This window comes from Poecilia reticulata, unplaced genomic scaffold (genome assembly GCF_904066995.2).
Source record: "Poecilia reticulata unplaced genomic scaffold, P_reticulata-male-v2 Scaffold_39, whole genome shotgun sequence".
NCBI lineage: Eukaryota > Metazoa > Chordata > Actinopteri > Cyprinodontiformes > Poeciliidae > Poecilia > Poecilia reticulata.
Genome location: NW_027675137.1, coordinates 138241 through 146318, shown reverse-complemented (window position 1 = coordinate 146318; position 8078 = coordinate 138241). Strand labels below are relative to the sequence as shown.

Here is an 8078-nt window from a genome sequence, read left to right as displayed (position 1 = left end):
TCAAGGTAAGACGTGTTTGTGCTTTCTCCATAAAATATAGTATTTTAATTTTTAATTTGATTAGAATATTATTGTAAATGCTTACAGTTGTTAGATTTAATGTGTTGTTTGAGACAGTTGGTCGATTTTAAAAGTTTAATTGCTGTGGAATATTTCGTTGTGGCTCTGATTGCTTACTTGTTAGGTTGATGGAACAGGATTTTTCTGGATTATTACGGGAAGCTAAATGTTGTACGCCCACAAGACGCTAAAGAATAAATTGCTGTGGTGTTTTTAATTATTATGTAATTTCTTTCGTATCTTTATATGTGATATATAGTCATATACCGGCATTATGTGAGATATTTTTCCACCTGGGAGGGTGCGGTTTTTATTTTGCTTTAGTTAGAAGCACAGCAGTGGCAGATCCCAATGACTTCATACTACTGCGAGTCCACACCGATCGATGTTAGGGCGTCTGGTACATAATCAAAGCGTAGTAGCGACGTTTCGCGAAGATAGCGATTCGCAGTTGAAGCCTTTCGAGGGTTTTTGGGTGCGTTCACCCTGCAGCCTGAAGTGATCCAATTCTGATTATTTGGTAATTCCGATTACCGGGCCCGTTCACACTACCAGTAAATGCGACCTGTATGTGTTCTGCAGAGTGAACGGGCAAACGACCTGAAAGTGTCCCGCATGTGCAGTAGAGGGCGCAATAGAGTCCGCGTTCTCTGTGTTCCGCCAACCGCCATAAAAAGAAGAAGAGCTCAGTGTTTGCGGAAGTAAACATGGTTGCTAATGGTGGAGCATAGCTTACATATTTGAAGTTGTCTGACCGGAGCAGCATATTAACAGCTTAATCCTCATAGTCCTCATTTATTCATACAGTAAAAGACTTGGTTCATTTGGTTAAAATTTATTTTTTAAATTAACATATTTAAAACCCTTTATATTTATTTGTTTAATCTCTGCTTTTTCATTATATTTTGAACCAAGTTGTAAAATGTATTGATGTTTGCAACAGTTGTGAAAAGTATCTCGGTCCTGCTTACAAGCCTCAGAACTTCTAAAAAGATTTTTAAAATTATGTAAAAAACTTATTTTTACACCTTGTTTTAATGGACAATTATTTTGCTTCTCATTACAGCTTTTCACTTGTGCGAGACTGAGATTTGGAAGTTTTCTGCTGCTGCTTGCTGAGATCCTAACCTCTGCATCACCACACCATCAGCTTAATCCGTCTAGATACAAATAACTCTTCATCCTTCACATACTTTATCTACATATTGAAATAAGTTTTTTGCACATAGTAACATTCACACATAGTCCTACAAATACTTTTTAATTTTAGATATCATTTGTAAATAACCAGCTTTCCCCCCCAGGTGTCTTTTTTTTTTATTCTGGTCTTGCAGAATGCCACGTCGAGGTCGTCGGTCCGAGTCTGCTAAGGTGAGATGGAGGAAGCTGGAGAGTGTGCCGGACGTCGCCAAGGTATATAAATTACACATCACATTAATTATTTTTGTCTAACAGTAGTTTTACTGTAGTTTTGACTTTAAGCATGATCATAATTGTTTCTGTGTTGACAGCCGGGGACATCAGCGCTCATGCTCGGGCTTGGACCACCACCGAGTCTCCGCCGAAGAAGGTATGCTACCATTTTACTTTCATTAACTTATTGTTAGATGATAAAGTCTTTGCTTTACTCATTCCATTTATGTCTTTAGACGTCGCGACTGCTGGAGGGTGGCCTGCCCGACCAGGTAAGTTCATGACAAGTTCAGGATCATTTATTTACAATAACCTAATCCAGTTATTTTGTGGTTAATCTAAACATTTTTTTAATTATTTTTTTGTAGATGTCCCTGCCGTGGTCGCCAGGAGGATCCCCGTGCGCCATCGACCTCTCCTGGGTCACGTATGTGTATAAAATTGTGTTGTTTTGTTGTTAAATTTTCAGAGGCATAAAGTCTAATCTTGATAATTGCATGTCTCTAAACAGGCCGTGGGACGGGGCGTCGCCATCGGGTGGAGACGTGGCCAGCTTCCCGGGTGACCAGACGGAGCTGCAAGTTGGTTCTGCCTCTGCCGAGGCTCTGGAGAAGAAGGTACTTTTTTTGCAATTTCATATGCAAATCTTGTTTGGATGATAAAATCAATCAAACTTTAATGGTTTTTCTTTCTTTTTTTCTTCAGTTTGCTCTTTTGGTTGGTGATTCTCATCTGCGTGCTATCGTGGATGGGTATTCTACCATGCCAAAGGGCGACTTCTCCTTAGGGTTGCTTGCATCCCCTGGAGCCTCTGCGGAAGAGTTGCGGCTTGAGGTCCTGAATACACTTCTGCCTCGGTCCCCCGAGGTGATCTGTCTTCTGGCCCCAAGCAACAACTTGACCGCCAGCAGGACCATCGTGGTGGCCGGACGGGCCTTTGCCAGGTTGTTGCGTACTTTCTGCGAACTCTCTGCTAATGTAAGTATAAGTATACTGCATTTATTCATGATCAAATACATCTGAAAACTTGTCGTATGTTAATTTGGTCCTTTTATTTTGATTGAAATTTACAGGTGGTTGTTGTGGACTTTCCTCCACGACTTGTCGTGGACCAAAGTTCGCAACATCTGCTGCGGCAGGAGTATCGCCGTGTGGCTGCTCAGAGAAGTAAGTGACGGATTCAATTTGTGTTTATACTAAAACTTAAGCAAATTAACATTTTATGGTGTTCAGGGTTCAGATGTATGAAAAATTTACTTATTTTTCCTTTCGTATCTACTTTATCTCAAATTGTTAGTGTGACGGACATTAAGAATGACATTTTTTTATTTTCCTGTCCAGATGTTCGGTACCTGCCTGTTACCGAGCATTTCCCGTTGAGCAGCCTGCACTTGTGGAGCAGGGATGGCGTAAGTTAAATAGATTTTTTTGTAATTTTAAAAATATTATTTAGGTGTACTGTATTTTATAAAATGTCTTTAACTGTTATAGGTTCACCTGAGCGACCATCCTGGGATGGAGGTCCTTGCTCAGTTGCTTCAGGCGGCGGTCTGCTCGCAACTTGAGTTAAGTGCACCGAAATCTCCAGCTCCCGTGACGTTGGCTCCTCCCCCTCCTGGGACGGCTTCCCCCCTGCGGTGAGACGTCCCCTGCCCCGGCTGGTTGTGGTTGGTGAGGTGGCGGCTCCCCGTCGTTCGGACCCCTTCGACTGGACTGTGGTTGGTGGCCGGAAGGTACTTGATACATACTTAGTTGATTTAAGCAATGTTTTTGCATGTTTAACTCTTTAAAAGTCCACGAATGTGTATATTTGTCTTTTTAACATGTATGTTTTGTGATGGGGTACTAGCAAGAGTCCGCCTCCCTGAGTGTTCATTTCAACTTTTGTTTAAAGTGCTGATTAGAAACTACATAATAGTTTTTTTTTAAAGTTTTTTTTTTTAATTGTGTTGAGAAGAAAAACTGGAATTCTGCTATAATAATTAAGCCATTTTTTTCCCAGAAGATCAGGTAAATCTTAAAAACTGGCATTTTGAAAATGTGAAAGGGAATTAGCTTACAAACATAAAATATGAAGTGCTACATGACGTCTCTCTGTTATGTGAAATTTCACATCTTCAAAAAATAATTAGACGTATTTTAAGAAACTGGGGAAAGTTGTCCAAGTAACGACGAAAAGAGCGACTATGACAAGTTGGACCGGATGGCGAGATTGTGATATTGATTGGTGTGACAGAAGTTTGTCAAACATATTTTGTAATACGTAGTTTAGTGGTTTATGAAATAAATGTAGTTTATTGATGCCCAAGTGGAAATTGCTTATTTGCTGTAAAGGTGGTTTGTCCAGGGTGTTAATATTAGTAAATGGGAATGAAACCATAAGCAATATAAAATTTATAGAAATGTATACATAACTGTTAAGTAGTTTAAATAATTTGACTAATATAAAATAATAAATGAAATAACTAGAGTACACATGAATATTTATTAATCTATAATGAGACAAGAAAAAACTTAAAGACACTTAGAGTTGGTTATTGTACACAAAGAATTATGGGACTAATAAACGTGCAGCATACAGGGGTGGTCTGTTTTTAACTGCAAGACAAAAAAGTGAAACTTGCAAAAAGAGTCTGAGGCACAGTGAAGATTGTGATGATGATGATAACGATGATGGCATTTGTATTAGAAATCTAGAGAATTATAGGCATAAAGGGTAAGATGAGGTCAAGACAGGTGTAGAGGCAGCTACTCAGAGATCAAAGCTGAGGAATGGCGGCGCTGCGCAGCTGTAAGGAGTTGATCACCAGGGGATGAAGAAGAGCCACTCCCCAAGCAGCTAGCAAGCAGCATCCAGTTGTGGTGAGCTCCAGGAGTTAAGGTAGTAAACCTTTGTGAGCTCACAATAAAAAATAAAACAATTTCCAACTTGAAATTTATGTAACTTGTGTATGTGAAATAACTGTGTTTCCAAATGAAAAAATAATTTGTAACATTACACTCTTAAAGTTGTGTAGCAGAAAATACCACATAAAGCAATAATATGATTTCTGTGGAGGAAGTTCAAAGGTAAAATTTAAGTTTGTTAAAATTACTATATATGTATACCCTGGATCCAGAGGGTTTGCTGCCACTGAAAATGATTTTTCAATGTTTACAGACATCGCGTGAGGTCCAGGGTGGTGATGGCTGTCCACACACCACTGGGAGGATGGTTGACCATCAGGTACACTTTTCTTCACCTCAAAGCAAAACTTGTTGTGTCCTCAATGTACAAATGAATCTATTTTAAGCTATTTCTTTTATTTTATAGGGAGACCTGTTGGACTCTTCCATCCCCCCGAATCCTGTGTGGTTCAGCCCAGCGTTGCTGGAGGAGATGGACCGGATCGTTCCTGCGTCTGGCCGTGACGCTCCGCTACCTACATGTTCTCCGAAGGGGAAGAAGGTATTTTATTCTATTTTTTTAAATATCCAGGTGATTTTGATGTGCCACAATTGGTTTTAAAAATTATATATTTTTTTTATTAGAAGGCGAGTCCGAGGCGTCGTCCAGTTTCTGATCCCTCCAAGCTGAGTCCGGTGGAGCAGCAGGTGTGACACCGTTTCAGAAAACATATCACAGATTTATGTACATAGATGTATGTTCACTTTGCACCAAGTTGAGGGCTTCTGTTGATTTATAGATGGAGGGAGCGCCGAGAGAGACCACCAGCCCAGCTCGTCGCGAGGCACGGAGACCGGTCCCCCGATGGACGTCGAGGCCCCTGCCGAGTCCTCTCCCGTGCCACCAGAGGACCATGTCCGGGATGGGAGCTGCCAGGTAACTCCTTCCTACCATCTCAGTCATAACAAATTCGTGGAACATTGCGACATGTGCAAAAAGTTGGCCTACGTGGTTCTGTGTATGACAAAGGTGCAAAACATCCCGTCACTCACATGAGCAAAAAAGCTACAAATGGTTGTGCATAGTGAGTTTATGTATCTAAAAAAAATTTACTTTCAATTTTTTGACTTAGTGGGCATGATGCTTCATTTTTTGTGCCTTTTTAATTTTTATTGAATCTAATATCATTTTTAAAAAAAATGGGTTTTTGTTTTTCAGATTGGCTAAAAAACTTAGCCAATGTTACAGATTAATTTCTAAAGTACAGAAAAGTTCATTTGAGATGTACAAATATGAACATATGGATTTATTTTGTAATCCGATCCGAAACTGCTGTAATGACGGTATTTACCAATATGTTACTTTATTAAAATTTTATTTCAATTAATCTATTGATCATCAGAATAATTGATTTCTAAACTGCTAAAAACTTGTTTACAACAGGCCTAATTGGTGGTGGTAGGTAGTCATTAGTTAAATATTTGTATAAATACTGAAATGTTTTTTTTTTATGTTACAGGCTTCTGCGCTGGAACCCGGGATCAGTGGTCCACCGGTCTGTTGGTAAGTGCTACTCATTCCCAGGCTGACAGAGGTATGCTGCATTTTCCCGTAATCACCAGTGCACATGCATGGCACTCACATTTTTAGCTTACCACAATGAGGGGTTGCAGTTTGACACAGTGTTGCTTGACAGAGTGATTGAAAAAGGAGATGAACTTTATACTGGTGCTAAACAGCAACTGATCAGTGATGGAACATTTCGTGACAATCACTTGACTTTTGAAGAGATGCCTGACCATGTACTGACAGATGGGAACATCTATGCAGTACACACCACTGGTTTGAGAGTAGGTCATGTTTTGCTCAGAGCGGGAGCCCTCAAGGATCTCGACATTTGGTTTGCCTCTTGCCCTGCAACTGGAATGTCTGTCGGAAAATGTCACCCATGCTTTTCTTTGGTGACTCCTGAGTGCATTGCAGTCTTCAGGGACAGAAGCGGTCGGTTTGGAGTTTTTGATTCCCATTCAAGAAATTCAGTAGGCCTGCCGCATCCCAGTGGTACTGCAGTGATGATGACTTTCTGCAATCTGTCTGACATGGTCAACCATCTGCATAAGCTCTTTCGAAACCGCGGACCCAATGCCACCTATGAGTTTGTGCCAGTAGGTTTTGCCAGGGAAAATGACGGCTCTTCTCAGGATTCTGCCTTTCAGAAAATTCCACCTGAAGGCACAAAAGTAAGTCCAACTGTTTTCAAAACAGAGAGCACCTCTGAAGAGGAAATTCCTCCTTGGCTTAGGGAAGTTGCAAACGTATTAGAGGAAACGGCTCCAACCATTCCAAATTTGTCAAAAGTGCCAAAAGCTAAGAGAAGAAAAATTAAAAACAGGGTCAACACGCAACATGGACATAATGTCGCAAATAAAATGAAACAAAGTTCATCTCAAAAAGAAAAATATCTGAAATCTCTAACATTTAGGACCAAAAAGCTACAAGCCGTAAAAGAAACATACATGCTTCACCAAGCACAGAGAAAGGATCAGTTCAAAAATAGATATAGGGCAGATGCGTCTTTCCGGCAGAGAAAAATAAATTACTTCAAATACAGATTCAACTTTGTCCACAGCTTCAGAGCCACTCATAAAGACTACATGGCAGAGTATATAAGGAAACGTTTCAGAGATGATCCTGTTTTTAGAAGCAGACAAAAATCATACATCAGGAATCGTTTCAGAGATGATCCTGTTTTTAGAAGCAGACAAAAATCATACATCAGGAATCGTTTCAGAGATGATCCTGTTTTTAGAAGCAGACAAAAAGCGTACACCAGGAATCGGTTCAAAAACAATCCAGACTTCAGAAGCCAACACAAAAAAACAATGCGTGAATATAGGAAGGTGAAGTATCACAGTGAGCCTAGTTATCGGGTCAAACATAATAAAAAATGTGTTGCTGACAGAAGAGTCAGAATATCAAGAAAGCACTTTCCAGAAATTTCACACTGCAGCATGCTTTGCGAATTAGAAGGAAGTACAAAAGAAACGTAGGCTTCCACCTTCAAACACCACGCCCTCTAATGACTGACGAAATGAAAGCTGCAATACAAAACTTTATAAGAACATTCAAAACGGACCGACATACGTTTGCACTGTGTGTCACAGAGCTCTTTTTCCCAATCAAGTGAAGCACTGTAAAAGAGATAAATATACCAAGAATATGCGTGTAGTAGCTGATTGTTTAACAGGTATGTATGTTCACGTGTGTGAATCTGCTTGCTCAACTCCATGTTCTGTACCCGAAGAGAGGACGGGGGAGTGGATCTGCTACACGTGTGACAGCCATCTAAGCAGGGGAAAGATGCCATCGATTGCTGTTGCCAATAACCTTGATTTAGCTCCTGTTCCCCCAGAGCTTGCGGAATTGAACGTACTTGAAAGGCAATTAATTGCAAAAATTCTACCTTTTGCAAAAATTGTTTCCTTGCCCAAGGGACAGCAAAGGGCAATACATGGAGCAGTTGTCTGTGTTCCTTCTGACATGGAAACTGTTGTAAACAGTCTTCCGAGGCCCCGTGCGGAAGCCCAGCTTTTACAGGTGAAGCTGAAGAGGAAAACCAAGTACAAAGGCCATCAATACTTTTACACGGTCAACATGAAAAATGTGTTAGCTGGACTGCGCAAGCTTAAAGAGACTCATCCAGATTACAAAGAGGTAA

General features: G+C 40.4%; 1 pseudogene across 1 annotated transcript; it reads left to right on the top strand.

Moving 5' to 3' along the window:
• Positions 1-2235: 2235 nt before the first annotated feature.
• LOC145550384 (uncharacterized) lies at positions 2236-5864 on the top strand (annotated as a pseudogene). Its single transcript, XR_014086285.1, has 8 exons — positions 2236-2451; positions 2541-2640; positions 2815-2882; positions 2965-3206; positions 4634-4699; positions 4787-4921; positions 5005-5067; positions 5160-5864. The product of XR_014086285.1 is annotated as an uncharacterized LOC145550384 (transcript).
• Positions 5865-8078: the final 2214 nt, after the last annotated feature.